Source organism: Ornithorhynchus anatinus, chromosome 4 (genome assembly GCF_004115215.2).
Source record: "Ornithorhynchus anatinus isolate Pmale09 chromosome 4, mOrnAna1.pri.v4, whole genome shotgun sequence".
Lineage (NCBI taxonomy): Eukaryota > Metazoa > Chordata > Mammalia > Monotremata > Ornithorhynchidae > Ornithorhynchus > Ornithorhynchus anatinus.
This window is the reverse complement of record NC_041731.1, coordinates 48,648,227-48,663,806: the sequence shown is the minus strand read 5'-3', so window position 1 is coordinate 48,663,806 and position 15,580 is coordinate 48,648,227.

Sequence of the window (15,580 nt, the reverse complement as noted above, 5' to 3'; positions counted from 1 at the left end):
ACTCTTGAGCCTGAAGGAATAAAATAGCAAATTAAAGTAATGGAAAGAACTAGTAGAAAAAATCGAAATAGGCATTAAAAACCCAGGAAGAGCAAAGAAGACTGGGGAAACACCTTGGAACTTAATTGGTCTGCAAATTCAGATGGCTAAGGAAACCTACATCAAATTGACCCAGTGGGACTTTGTATAGAGTAAATTAGGAATCTAGGTATTGCCACTGCCCTTTTCAAGTCAATCTTAATTGTGGTTAACAAACGCTTTATAGAAAGGCAGAACAGTTAGAATTTCTCACAATAGTGATGCTTGAAAAATTATATTTCATAACCCAAATACTCATTTCGGGGTTGATAACCACAAAACACGGTGAGGTTTAAAGGTATATTCTGAAAGGGTGATGGTGTGTTTTGAGAGTTCATTTTGAGTTTGATCTCTCCACCTTAGTCCTACTGGAGGCTTAGAGAAGATAAACTCCAGATGTCATGACCTTCTTTTCTGGAAAGACTTCTAATCCAATCAAACAAGAACCGAATACGATTAGATAAGAGGCAATAAAGTGTGTGATTGGACTGCTGAAAATCTTTTAGTGTCACTTTTTATGAAAGTCACTAGTGATTAGAAGCCAAACCTTTATTTCTCAGATACCAAGGATGTAGGTTTAGGGTTAGGTAAAAACCAAAATGAGTATTTTTTCAGTGCTTGATAATATAGTCTTGCCATGTGAAATGGCAAAAAAAGATGAAATGAGAAGCAAAGACAGAGCGTTGGCATGAATATCCTCTAGTAATAAAAAGGGAAAAACATGGCTCATGTTTGCATTTGCAGCAAAGCAGCTGTGATGATTTAGCAGTGCTGCGTTTCCAGAGAAACCAGATGGAAGAACGTATTCCAGATAGAAACTCTCAGGAGCCCCTCCAAAATTAGAATCCAAGTACCAATTTAGGAGCATTGTTCAGGCAGCAGGTCTTTGCATCCAGTACCGATCTCTTGGCTTCAGTGTCCCCACATAAGTTCTCTTCTTCAGTTAAAAATATAAATGTAAACTGATGGAGTGGCTGCAATGTTTATTACTAAATGAATCGGGACAGCACCCAAATTATGTAACATTGATTCGAATTTTGCAGGACATGTTTGTGCACTTAAGCAACCCAGCCTCTGGCCCTGGGGAAGAAAACAGAATGTCCTAAATACAAGAAGACATTTCTGACCCACTTTTTGGATCTGTCTGAATTTGACTTTTACTATCCATGGATTCTTGCAGCGGCTGCCTTTCCTTGCCAAGCACTGCCACCTAATGGAATTCTTGAAGTGGCTAGAAAACAAGGATATTTAATTTCTCAAGATCCCCAGTACATTTGACCTAGCATAAAAACAAAGAATTCCTGGTTGGTGTGGGGAGGGAGCTAAAGGGTTGGTTATAAATATATAATGGAAATGTTGTCTAGAGTTTGGACTCAGAAAAAATTGAAAATTGTCCTGGGTGTTTTGTGGCATGATAAGGCTAATTTCCATCTTAGCTCAGAAAGCAAATATTAAGGGGTTTTCAGTTGGCAAGAGCCTAGAGAGTAAAGAATGCTACTCCTGTTCAAAGTGTTCTGGTCTCCATACCTTGTTCATCGGAGGTTTTTCATCATATCTTAGAGCTTCCAACCTGAATGGGAAAGGGCTGAGATTTTCAAAATTACACTTAAAAGCTCCCAAATCAGTTTTCTGAGCTGTTAACTCTTCTAAGACTGCCTGCCTGCTCCCTCCAAGGCCCATCCCACTTCGCACCCACAAATTATCCCAGCACACAAATTGGAAAAGTTTGCACTCACTTCCCAGTCTAGAGTGTAGGCTCTTTGCAGGCAGGGATCAAGTCCATAACCTCAGCTTTATCGTTGACTCCTCTCTCTCATTTAACCCACATATTCGATCCATCACCAAATCCTGTCAGTCCCACCTTCACAACACTGCTAAAAATCCCCCCTTTTCCTCTCCATCCATACTGCTAACACGTTAATACAATCACTCATCCTATCCCCACCTGGATTACTGCATCAGCCTCCATTCTGACTTCCCAGCCTCTTGTCTTTCCCCACTCTAGTCCATACTTCTCTCTGCTGTCCAGATCATTTTTCTACAAAATCATTCTGGACACGTCACCCTGCTCCTCAAAAAACTCCAGTGGTTGCTTATCTACCTATGTATCAAATAAAAACTTCTGTCCATTGGTTTTAAAGCACTCCATCACCTTGTCTCCTCCTACCTCACTTTGCTTTTCTCCTTCTACAACCCAGCCTGCACACTTCACTCCTATAGTGCTAACATTCTCACTGTGCCTCAATCTTGTTTGCTTCGCCACCGACCCCTAGCCCACATTCTGCCTCTGATTTGGAATGCCTCCGTCCTCTAATCTGATAGACAACCAGTCTCTCTCCCTTCAAAGCCTTATTGAAGGCACATCTCCACGAGGCCTTCCCCAACTAAGCCCCTCTTTTTCTCATCTCCTGCTCCCTTCTGCATTGCCCTGATTTGCTCCCTTTGCTCTTCCTCCCCTCCCAGCCCAAAGCACTTACATACATACCTATAATTATATTTATCTCTTTGCTCTTCCCGAATCCCAGCCCCGGATTATTTATGTACATAGCTATAATTTTATTTATTGCCAATTATGTCTGTCTCCCCCACTCTAGACAGTGAGTTCACTGTGGGCTGAGAATGTCACGGTTTATTGTTGTACTTTCCCAAGTGCTTAATACAGAGCTATGCACACAGTAAATGCTCAGTAAATACGATTGAATGAATGAATGAGTGAGTGAATCATGTCTATCAACTCCATTATATTGTACTCTCACAAGTGCATAACATAGAACTCTGCACACAGTAAGCATTCAGTATTTACCTTCGACTGATTATCAACCTATTCTAAACAAGCTTTCAAGATATTTTGGATTCAGATAGAAGTAATGAAACTCAAAACAATATCATGTTTTCAGAAAGCTACTTATTTTTCAGTAATAGTATATTTTGATATTTTTTGGTCTATGTTTCTTTCCTCTCCCACAGATTTTCTCCCTTCCAAACATTCTCCATTTCTGAGTCTTACCTCAGCAAACTAAGGTTCTCCAAAGACTTTCTTTGAAGTTTGTTCTAATATTTTCTCAGCATGAAGTCACCTCAATGCTGGAGGTTTCTCTTCTGCCAATGCACTCCTGAATCTCCAGAAAGATGCACTTAAACATCTTAAGTATTTGCTATGTATTTCTCTGCCATCAGAAGACTTTGAAGTCTAGGAGACCACAGCACTGGCCTATCACATATTGCCTAATATAAACGATTTAAATTTGAAAAGATGATTGAATTAAAGACCAGACAACCACACATTCTGCAATGGCTAAGAGAAATTGAATCTCAAGAAGCAACATGGCGTGGTGGAAAGAGCAGAGGCCTGGGAGTCAGAGGACATGAGTTCTAGTCCTGTTTCTGCCACCTGTCTGTTGTGTGACCTTGGGCCGGTCACTTAACTTCTCTGTGCTTCAGCTACCTTATCTGTAAAATGGGGGTTAAGACCATGAGCCACACATGAAACATGGATTGTGTCCATCCCGACTATCTTATATCTACCCCAGTGCTTAGTACAGTGCCTGGCATATAGTTAAGTGCTTAACAAATACCATTTTTAAAAAATTAGTAATTTAGAAAATGCCATTTCAGGCTTTTGAAAAGTTGATTTTGGAAATGATTTTTTAGGAGTTCGTCCCCTTATCCTCTTCCCACCCGGAAAGAATCCTTCCTCTGGCACAGTGTTCTCCAGACAGATTCTTCTTAGTGTCACATTGAGCCAAATGAAATAGTTGAGAGTATCATAAATGTATTTGCATATAATTTGCATAAGCCTTCTTAGACTGCTATTTTCAGGCAAATTCATTCATTCAATAGTATTTATTGAGCGCTTACTATGTGCAGAGCACTGTACTAAGCGCTTGGGATGAACAAGTCGGCAACAGATAGAGACAGTCCCTGCCGTTTGACGGGCTTACAGTCTAATCGGGGGAGACGGACAGACAAGAACAATGGCACTAAACAGCGTCAAGGGGAAGAACATCTCGTAAAAACAATGGCAACTAAATAGAATCAAGGCGATGTACAATTCATTAACAAAATAAATAGGGTAACGAAAATATATACAGTTGAGCGGACGGGTACAGTGCTGTGGGGATGGGAAGGGAGAGGTGGAGGAGCAGAGGGAAAAGGGGAAAATGAGGCTTTAGCTGCGGAGAGGTAAAGGGGGGATGGCAGAGGGAGTAGAGGGGGAAGAGGAGCTCAGTCTGGGAAGGCCTCTTGGAGGAGGTGATTTTTAAGTAAGGTTTTGAAGAGGGAAAGAGAATCAGTTTGGCGGAGGTGAGGAGGGAGGGCGTTCCAGGACCGCGGGAGGACGTGACCCAGGGGTCGACGGCGGGATAGGCGAGACCGAGGGACGGCGAGGAGGTGGGCGGCAGAGGAGCGGAGCGTGCGGGGTGGGCGGTAGAAAGAGAGAAGGGAGGAGAGGTAGGAAGGGGCAAGGTGATGGAGAGCCTTGAAGCCTAGAGTGAGGAGTTTTTGTTTGGAGCGGAGGTCGATAGGCAACCACTGGAGTTGTTTAAAAAGGGGAGTGACATGCCCAGATCGTTTCTGCAGGAAGATGAGCCGGGCAGCGGAGTGAAGAATAGACCGGAGCGGGGCGAGAGAGGAGGAAGGGAGGTCAGAGAGAAGGCTGACACAGTAGTCTAGCCGGGATATAACGAGAGCCCGTAATAGTAAGGTAGCCGTTTGGGTGGAGAGGAAAGGGCGGATCTTGGCGATATTGTAGAGGTGAAACCGGCAGGTCTTGGTAACGGATAGGATGTGTGGGGTGAACGAGAGGGACGAGTCAAGGATGACACCGAGATTGCGGGCCTGCGGGACGGGAAGGATGGTCGTGCCATCCACGGTGATGGAGAAGTCTGGGAGCGGACCGGGCTTGGGAGGGAAGATGAGGAGCTCAGTCTTGCTCATGTTGAGTTTTAGGTGGCGGGCAGACATCCAGGTGGAGACGTCCCGGAGGCAGGAGGAGATGCGAGCCCGAAGGGAGGGGGAGAGGACAGGGGCGGAGATGTAGATCTGCGTGTCATCTGCGTAGAGATGGTAGTCAAAGCCGTGAGAGCGGATGAGTTCACCGAGGGAGTGAGTGTAAATGGAGAACAGAAGAGGGCCAAGAACTGACCCTTGAGGAACTCCAACAGTTAAAGGATGGGAGGGGGAGGAGGCTCCAGCGTAGGAGACCGAGAATGATCGGCCAGAGAGGTAAGAGGAGAACCAGGAGAGGACAGAGTCCGTGAAGCCAAGGTGAGATAAGGTACGGAGGAGGAGGGGATGGTCGACAGTGTCAAAGGCAGCAGAGAGGTCAAGGAGGATCAGAATGGAGTAGGAGCCATTGGATTTGGCAAGAAGGAGGTCATGGGTGACCTTAGAGAGAGCAGTCTCAGTAGAGTGGAGGGGACGGAAGCCAGATTGGAGGGGGTCTAGGAGAGAATGGGAGTTAAGGAATTCTAGGCATCGATTGTAGACGACTCGTTCTAAGATTTTGGAAAGGAAGGGTAGTAGGGAGATAGGACGATAACTGGAGGGGGAAGTGGGGTCAAGAGCGGGTTTTTTTAGGATGGGGGAGACGTGGGCGTGTTTGAAGGCAGAGGGGAAGGAGCCCTTGGAGATTGAGTGGTTAAAAATAGAAGTTAAGGAAGGGAGGAGGGCAGGGGCGATGGTTTTAAGAAGGTGAGAGGGAATGGGGTCCGAGGCGCAGGTGGAGGGGGTGGCACTTGCGAGGAGGGAGGAGATCTCCTCTGAGGATACTGCAGGGAAGGATGGGAAAGTAGGGGAGGGGGTTGTTGGGGGGGAGGGGAGAGGCGGAGGGGTGACTTTGGGGAGCTCAGACCTGATCGTGTTGATTTTCGTGAGGAAATAGGTGGCCAGATCATTAGGGGTGAGAGATGGGGGAGGGGGAGGAACAGGGGGCCTAAGGAGAGAGTTAAAGGTCCGGAACAATCGGCGGGGGTGACGGGCATGGGTGTCGATGAGGGAGGAGAAGAAGCTTTGCCTGGCGGAGGAGAGGGCAGAGTTAAGGCAGGAAAGGATAAATTTGAAGTGTGTGAGGTCGGCTTGGTGCTTGGACTTTCGCCAGCGGCGCTCAGCAGCTCGAGCATAGGAGCGTAGGAGGCGGACGGAGGAGGTGATCCAGGGCTGTGGGTTAGTGGCGCGAGAGCGGCGGAGGGAAAGGGGGGCGAGAGAGTCGAGATGAGTAGTGAGGGTGGAGTTGAGAGCGGAGACCTGATCGTCGAGAGTGGGAAGAGAGGACAGGGCGGCAAGGTGAGGCGAGATGCTATTGGAAAGACGGATGGGATCGAGAGAGCGGAGGTCTCTGTGGGGCAGTAGCGAAGATCTGCAGGGGGAGGGAGTGTGAGAGATGAGGCAGGTGAGAAGGTTATGGTCCGAGAGAGGGATTTCAGAGTTGGTGAGTGAGGAGATAGTGCAGCGGCAGGAGATGACGAGATCGAGGGTGTGACCGAGTCGGTGAGTGGGCGCGGTATGGTGGAGGAGGAGGTCGGCAGAGTCGAGGAGGGATAGCAGGCGGGCGGCAGAGGAGTCGTCGGGTACATCCGTATGGATGTTGAAGTCTCCGAGGATCAGAGTGGGCAGAGAGAAGGAGAGAAGGAAGGTGAGAAAGGGGTCAAGGTGGTTGAAGAAGTCGGAGGTGGGACCGGGAGGGCGGTAGATGACGGTGACAAGTAACTGGAGTGGGTGGTAGAGGCGAATGATATGGGCTTCGAAGGAGGGGAAGGAGAGGGAGGGGGGAGGAGGGATAGTGCGGAAGCGGCATCGGGGCGAGAGGAGGAAGCCGACGCCTCCTCCCTTACCGGTGAGTCTGGGGGAGTGGGAGAAGGAGAGGCCTCCGCCGGAGAGAGCGGCGGCGGAGACCGTGTCTTCGGGAGAGAGCCACGTTTCCGAAAGGGCGAGGAGGAGGAGAGAGCGGGAGAGGAAAAGGTCATGGATGAAAGGTAGCTTGCCTGTAACAGAGCGGGGGTTCCAGAGGCCACACTTGAAAGTAGCTGTGGGTGCAAGGGGAGGCGGGGGGGCGGGGCGGGGGGGCGGGGAGGGTTTGGATGGGAAGGAGGTGGCGGGGCCCTGGACGAGGAGAGGGGGATGAGGGGTGGCGGTGGGACAAGAGGACTGGGATGGGGCGTGGGTGGGGAAGAGAGAAGGGGGGAGGGGGTGAAGAGGGGGTTAGGTGGGGGGAAGAGTAGGGGGAGGGTGAAGAGGGGTAGCGCTGGTAAAGTGGGGTTCTAGGGCGGGAGAGAGGAGGGGGGGAGGAGACAGAGGAGAGAGCGGGAAAGAGCTGAGCGAGAGAGGGGAAGGGGAAGGGGAAGGGGAGGATAGGAAGGGGCGGGAGGGGGGAGGGGGGGAGGAGGGACATGGCGAGGCCAGAGAGGTGGGTGGCAGCACTGACAATAAACAGTAATAAACGAAATCGGTAATATAGCAACATGATACAATATGATACAGTACAGTGGTGCTAATATAGCAACATGATACAGTATGATACAATATCGTCGTGTTAATAAAAGGGGTGATGACCAGGGTCGGGGGTAGACTCGATTAAGGGGCGACCTGATCAAATTCAAAATCTGACGACAATAAACAATAAAAAGTGAGATCGCAAATATAGCAACATGCTACAGTAAGGCACACTACAATAGTGTTAATAAGCAGGCGATGACCAGGGTCGGGGGACGAGCCGACCCTACCCGATCAGACTCAAAGTCAAGCGGCCAGCGGCCGAGAGTGTCCCAGAGCTCATGACCAAATAACCCTGTGGCGGCGGGGGGGCCCTGAGGTTGTCCGGGGTGGGTGGCGGCCGTAGGCGGCGGCTAAGGCAAGGTAACATGGTGAGAACAAGGACGTCGTCGCCCGGGGCGGGGGCGGGAGGGATGAATCACCTCAAGAGGGAAGAGGGAGTGAGGCCTTCCCAAAATGGCCGCCTCAGGCAGAGTGGGGGCTTCCTAAAATGGCCGCCTCGGGCGGAGTGGGGGAGCGGTTGGGGAGCACAATGTCCCCGGGCCCGAGCAGGGGGACACAATGTCCCCCGAGGACACAATGTCCTTGGGGCCGAGAAGGGGAGCACAATGTCCCCAGGATCGAGAAGGGGAGCGCAATGTCCCCGGGCCCGAGCGGGGGGGGTGAGGGGGGGTGGACTAGAAGCTGGTGGCTGGGGGTCTGTGGGGGCGAAGATCCGTAGTGTCGGAGTTCCCGAGCGGGGGTGCGGAGAGGCAAATGTCAAGGAAAAATTATATCACTGTTACCCTGAGGGTTATCATGTTTTAAATTTTCCCACTACCTTCCTTCTCACCCATTATCACTGACCTACATCTCCATTACTTTACTGAACAGGAGAAAAAGAGGAAACAGGTCGCAGGGGAAAGGTTAAGAAAGAACATGGAAATCATTTCCATGCCATTAATGGCTCTTATGTCACACTTTGGAAAACAAACTGGTTTAGAGAAAACTTATTTTATTTGCAATATTTGCAATATTTTTATTTTAACAACACATAGTACTCAGTTTATGTTTTTCTTTTTCTTGGAAAAAATTTCAGGACCAGCACCTGACTATGAAACTCGTTAGGTGAGAGAAGTCAGAGAAAGGTGGAAGGATATGGGAATTATTACTTTTCAATCATGTTGGACCATAGCTACAGAGCTGTGAACAGCTACTGGTATTGGTAGGGGTCAGGCAACTTTTTGTCAATCAATCAATTAATCATTCATATGTATTGAGGACTCAGGGTGAGCAGAATACCATACTAAGCTCTCGGAAAAGTACAATACGTTAGACTCGGTAGACGTGATCCCTGCACAGAAGGGGCTTGCAGTATAAGGGAGAGACAGACACTAAAATAAATTACAGATAGGAGAAAAACAGAGTATAGGGAAATGTACATAAGTGCTGTGAGGTTTGGGGTGGGGTGAATATCAAAAAGCGAAGGGGAATACAGATCCAAGCGTATAGGTGAGTGCATAGGTGATGTAATGGGAAAGGCGAAGAGGTTGAGGAAATGAGAGTTTAGTGAGGGAAGATCTCTTGGAGGAAATATGATTTTTATTAAGAATTTGAAGATGGGGGGGTGGTCTGTCAAAAGGGGGAGGGTGTTTCAGGACAGAGGGAGGGGTCGGGGGTGAGAGAGATGAGATCAAGATCAAGGTCAAGAGATCAAGGTCGATAAGTAAGTTGCTGTTAGATGAGCAAAGTGTGTGGGATAGGTTTAAGTAGGAGATGGGCAAGGAAAGGTAGGAGATGAATAAGCAACTAGGAGTGGAGAGATCGTGGACTGAAAGGTTTTTTTAGAAAAATAATTTGTGCGACAGAGTGGACTGGAAGGGGAAGAGACCGAAGGCAGTGAGGTCAGCAAGGAGGCTGATGTACTAGACAAGACAGGATACAGTTAGTGCTTGAATCCTCATGGTAATAGTTTGGCAGAAAAGGAGGGGACAGATTCTAGAGATAACATGAAGGTAGAATCAACATTTGGGATGAATGAGAAAGATGGATCAAGGATAAGGCCAAGGTTATGGGCTCGTGAAACAGGGAGGATGGTGGTGTTGTCTGCAGTGATGGAAAAGTCTGAGGAAGGGAAAGTTTGAGTGGGAAGATTCATTCTTTCATTCGATGGTATTTATTGAGCACTTACTATGTGCAGAGCATTGTACTAAGCTCTTGGAAGAGTATAATACAACAATAAATAGACACATTCCCTGCCCACAACAAGCTTATAGTGAGGAATTATGTTTTGAATGGTTGCCCATCCATCTCCAAATTAAACTCCTAATCATCCATTTTAAGGCATTCAATCGGCTACCCCCTACTCTAACCCAGACCACATACTTCATTCCTCTAACACTAATCTACTCACTGCACCTCAATCTTGTTAATCTTCCTGATGACCTCTTGCCCATGTCATCCCTCTGGCCTAGAACTCTGCATTTTCAAAGCCAAATCCTCCTGTTTTCCCTGATCTTTTCTCAAATACTAGGAATGCATTCCCGCTTGTCACTGTCAACCTTCGTTGAATTTCCACTAGCTATATTTCCCTCCTGTCATTATAAGGAATCAGAACTCCATAACTACAATTTCAAAAAGTAGTGCCCCAACTATTTATCCCCAAAATATTGAAAATCATTACTAGATCAAATGCATCATTTGAATCAAATACAGTATTCCTCAAATTTACTAATAATAATGATGGTATTTGTTAAGCGCTTAGTATGTGACAAGCACTGAACTAAGCACTGGAGTAGATGAAAGATAATTATGTTGGATACAATCTCTCACAGTCTTATTTGACTACTGCAGCAGTCACTTTGCTGACCTCCTTGCCTCCTGTCTCTTCCTAATACAGCCCATACTCAACTCTGCTGCCTAGATCAATTTTTTAAAAAACTATTCAGTCTACGTTTCCCCATTCCTCAAGACTCTCCAGTGGTATCCCAACCATCTCCGCATCAAACAGAAACTCTTCACTGTAGGCTATAAAGCCCTCAATTACTTTGCCCCCTCCAATTTTACCTCACTGATTTCTCTAATGAAAACTTGCTCACTGTACTTCTATCTCATCTATCTTGCTGCCTGTCCTGGAACTCCCTTCCCCTTCGTATCTGACAAACCATCACTCTTCCCTCATTCAAAGCCTTATTAAAATCACATCTCCTCCAAGAGACCTTCCCAGACTAAGCCCTCATTTCCCCTAGGCCCACTCCCTTCTGCATCACCTCACACTTGGATTTGTACTCTTTAAGAACTTGATTTTCAACTCTTTCTCAGTCCCTCAGCAATTATGCACATGTCTGTAACTTATTTTAATGCCTCTCTCATCCGTAGCCTATTTTAATGTCTGTCTCTCCCTCTAGACTACAAACTCCTTGTGAGCAAAGATCATGAGTACCAACTCTCTCATATTTTACTCTTCCTAGCACTTGGTACAGTGAGTGCTCAATGAATATGATGGATGGATGGATTGATCTAAGTGGGAGGGAGAAATGGTATTAAATTCCCATTTTACAGATTAGGAGACTGAGGCATAGAGAATTTAAGAGACTTGCCCAAAGTCACATAGCAGGCAAGTTAGAGAAGCAGTATTGGCTAGTGGAAAGAATACAGGTCTGGGAGTCAGAGAACCTGAGTTCTAATCCCAGATCTGCCATTTGTCTGCTGAGTGACCTTAGACAAGTCACTTATCTTCATTGTGTCTCAGTTACCTCATCTGTAAAACGAGGATCAAGACTGGGACCTGGACTGTGTCCAAACTGATTAGCTTGTATCTACTCCAGTGCTTAGTACAGGGCCTGGCATATACTAGCACTTAACAAATACCATTAAAAATAAAAGCTGGCAAAATTAGGATTAGAACCCTGGTCTCTGAATCCCAGGACCCTGTGCTTTCCACTGGTCATGCTGCTTGTGAAGCATCCTAATAATGAGGATCTGGATTCTGTTCCTATGACATACTAGGGCTTGAAACTTTGAAGTTCTGAGGTTTTCTAGCCAGTTACTGAAGTTGTAGTTTCTCCTTCAGAGAGTTTTTATAATTATATCAACAATAATATGACTAGAGTTGGGTTTGGGTACAATCCTACCTAAGAGCAATATATAGGCCAGATGACCTCTTCTAACCTCTTCCAACCCAGGTAGTGATTACCTCTGCTTCCAATCAGTCAAATATAGGTATTTATTGAGTGCTCACTGAATGTGGAACACTATACTAAGTGCTCGGGAGAGTACCAGGCAACAGCGTTGGTAGACATGCTCCCTGTAGTAGAGATACACACTGAAGTTTTAGTTAGAGAAGCAGCGTGGCTCAGTGGAAAGAGCCCGGGCTTTGGAGTCAAATGTCATGGGTTCGAATCCCCGCTCTGCCACTTGTCAGCTGTGTGACCGTGGGCGAGTCACTTCACTTCTCTGTGCCTCAGTTCCCTCATCTGTAAAATGAGGATTAAGACTGTGAGCCCCACGTGGGACATCCTGATTCCCCTGTGTCTACCCCAGCGCTTAGAACGGTGCTCGGCACATAGTAAGCGCTTAACAAATACCAACATTATTATTATTAAAAGAATAAGAGAATTATCTTTAGAGTCTCTCTGCTCTTGCTGATGTCTTTGTGTTTATCACTCTTGATCACAGAATCACAGCATCATAGACTGTGAAGCTGGAACTCTGGAGATAATTTAGCCTGACCTTCTTTAGGTAGATGAATAAATCAAAGACAGGTATCTTTTTCCTTAAAAATTTCCAGTGTTAGACTAGCCATATTGAAATTGGCCTATCAGGATCAAATTGAATCAGAACTTCTGAATGAAAACTTTAAACAATGGATTTGGATCATAAAAGATAAAATTCCAGTAACTTTGTTCTATCTATTGTGCATATCACTGTCCACCAATTAGCTGCACATCGGTAAACAAAGTAAACATTACCAGCATGCTAGTGCTGTTTGAAAGATCCATAGATCTACATATCCGATTTAAGTACACTTGGCTTCTTCCCTAAATAACAGTGGCTTTCTTTGCCGGTTATCCAGGAACTACAGTATGCTGAAGACTGTGCTCTAAAGGCATATAAACAAGAAGACATGCAAATTATAATGAATCCTTACAAGCAGTCTGTGTACTCTTATGAACTGACAATAAGCTTGTAGAAAGCCCAAATGATGCACCAGATGACACCAGGGAGCCCCTATTTACAACCAAATATTTATCTTCCTCGCTCCAGATTCTGCCCAAGAATACACAGACAGAATAGAAAACAGAATCAAGAAGGTCATTCAATCAACAGTTTTTATTGAGTTTCTACTGTGTGAATAAAACTGTATAAATACTGAGGTCTAGTAGAAAGAGCACAGGCCTAGGAGTCAGAGGATCTGCGTTCTAGTCCTGGCTCCTCCGCTTGCCTGCTGTGACCTTGGGCAAGTCACATAACTTCTCTGTGCCTCAGTTTCCTCAACTGTAAAATGAGAATTCCATGCCTATTTTCCCTCCTATTTAAGCTGTGAGCCCCATGTGGAACAGGGACTGTGCCTGACCTGGTTGTCTTGTATCTACATCAGCTCTCAGAACAGTGCTTGACATAGAAAGTCCTTATCTAATACCATTATAAAAAAAGCATGTGAGAGCACACCATAAAGGTAAAAGACATGAGCCCTGCCCATGAGAAACTTAAATTGGCCTTTGGTAGACTGACTTTGAATGGTAAAAATAAAAACTGTGGTATTTGTTAAGCATTTATTATGTGCCAGACACTGTACTAAGCACTGGGGTGGATACAAGCTAATCAGGTTGGACACAGTCCCTGTCCCACGTGGGGTTCACAGTCTCAATCCCTATTTTACAGATGAGGTAATTGAGGCACAGAGAAGTGAAGTGACTTGCCCAAGGCCACATAGCAGATAAGGGGTGGAGCCAGGATTGGAACCCATGACCTTCTGACTGCCAGGACCATGCTCTATCCACTAAGACATCCTGTTTCTCTGATACCAGTAGTACCAGTGGGAAATCAAGCTTCTTTGCATTTTGAGGCCTACAGAGCTAAACTGATGTTAAACTTGCTATGTGGCTATGAACAGGGACACCAACTTTGGGGACAAAAGGGGGCTGCGATGAGGGCTATTACCCCCCAGCCCTCCCACCACACACACACGGAATTGGGACTGAGAAGGCAAAGTTATCACCAATGAGAGACTGTAGTTGCTGGTGCAAGGTACTAGGCTTGTCTGAGGAAGGCTTGAATTGACTGAAATAATAATAATAATAATGTTGGTATTTGTTAAGTTCTTACTATGTGCTAAATGTACTATATGTACATAGGGCTCACAGTCTTCATCCCCATTTTACAGATGAGATAACTGAGGCACAGAGAAGATAAGTGACTTGCCCAAGGTCACACAGCTGACAAGCAGCAGAGCCAGGATTAGAATCCATGACCTCTGACTCCCAAGTTCAGGCTCTTTCCAGTGAGCCACGCTGCTTCTCAAGGCAGGGAGGAGACTGATGCAGTAATTTTTTTGCCTGGATATTACCAACAGGCTGGTTGTTTGGATGGAGAGGAAAGGGTGGATCTTGGAAATGTTGCAGAGAAAAATCCAAGAGGATTTGATGGCAGACTGAATATGGTAGTTAAAAGAACAAGAAGAGTCAAGCATAATACCTAGGTTTACAAGCCACTTGGGAGATGGGAGGATGGTAACGTTGCCAGCTATGGCAGGAAAGTTAAGTTGAAGGAGATAATTTGAGAGGAAAGAAGAGAAATTCAGTTTTTGGACATATTTAATTTTAAGTGCTGGCAGAACATGCATGAAATGACCTGGAGATAAGAGGAAATATAAAATTGCAGAGAAAGAGAAAGGTCAGGGCTAGGAGATATATTTTAGAAGGCCTTTATATGGAGATGGTTGAGTTCCCCAAGGGAGTGAATGCAAAGTAAGAAGATAAGGGGACTCAGAATGGAGCTTTAAGGGATACCCACAGTCAAGAGACCGGTAGGGAAAGAAGGGGCAGCAAAAGAGACAGAAAAACAGCCCAAGAGATAAGAGAAGGACCTGGAGAGGTCTGTGTCAGAAAAAAATAAGGCACTATGTAACCTATGGGAGCACTCCACAGTGCTGAAAGCAGCTGAGAAGTCAAGGAGGATTAGAATAGAAAAGAGAACATGACAATTGGGAAGAAGGTAGTCATTAGTTACCTTGGAGAAAGCCCCATCATGGAGTGAAGGGAGTGGAAACTTCTTTTGTTGAGGACCTGCTATGGGACCTTGGGTAAGTCATTTAACTCATCTCCTTATTTGTAAAATGGGGAGTCAGTGTGTGTTCTCCCACCACTTTGGACTGTGAGCCCCATGTAGAAGAGGAACTGTGTCCAGTCTGATTATCTTCTATTGACTTTAGCATTTCAAGACAGTGCTGGCACAAAGTAGGTACTTAACACTATTATTAGTAGCATTAGTATTATTACTGTTTAGGGCTAAAAACAAGTTGGAAAAAAAGAAGTGAAAGGGAGCAAGAATAAGCATGGCCTGGTGGGGAAAGCACAGCTCTGGAAGTCAGAGGATTTGTGTTCTAATTCCGACTCTGCCATTTGCTTGCTCAGTGACCTTGGGCAAGTCGCTTAAATTCTCTGTGCCTCAGTTTTCCTCAATTGTAAAATGGGAATTTGATACCTGTTCTCCCTCCTACTTATACTATGAGCCCCATGTAGGAAAGGGACTCTGCCCAACCTGACTAACTGTATCTACCCCAGCATTTAGAAAAGTTGCTTTACACATAGTAAATACCATAAAAAAATGGAGGCAGTGGGTGTACACAACCCATTAGAGTAGGAAAAGGAGGAAGCAATTGTTTGATGGTGCAGTGGGGTCGAGAGAAGATTTGTTTAGGATAAATGAGGAATGGACACCTTGGAAGGCCCACTCTCAGCCCATCAGCACTTATAAGCAGTGTGGCCTAGTGGCAAGCGTATGGGCTTGGGAGTCAGAGGAAGTGGGTTCTAAT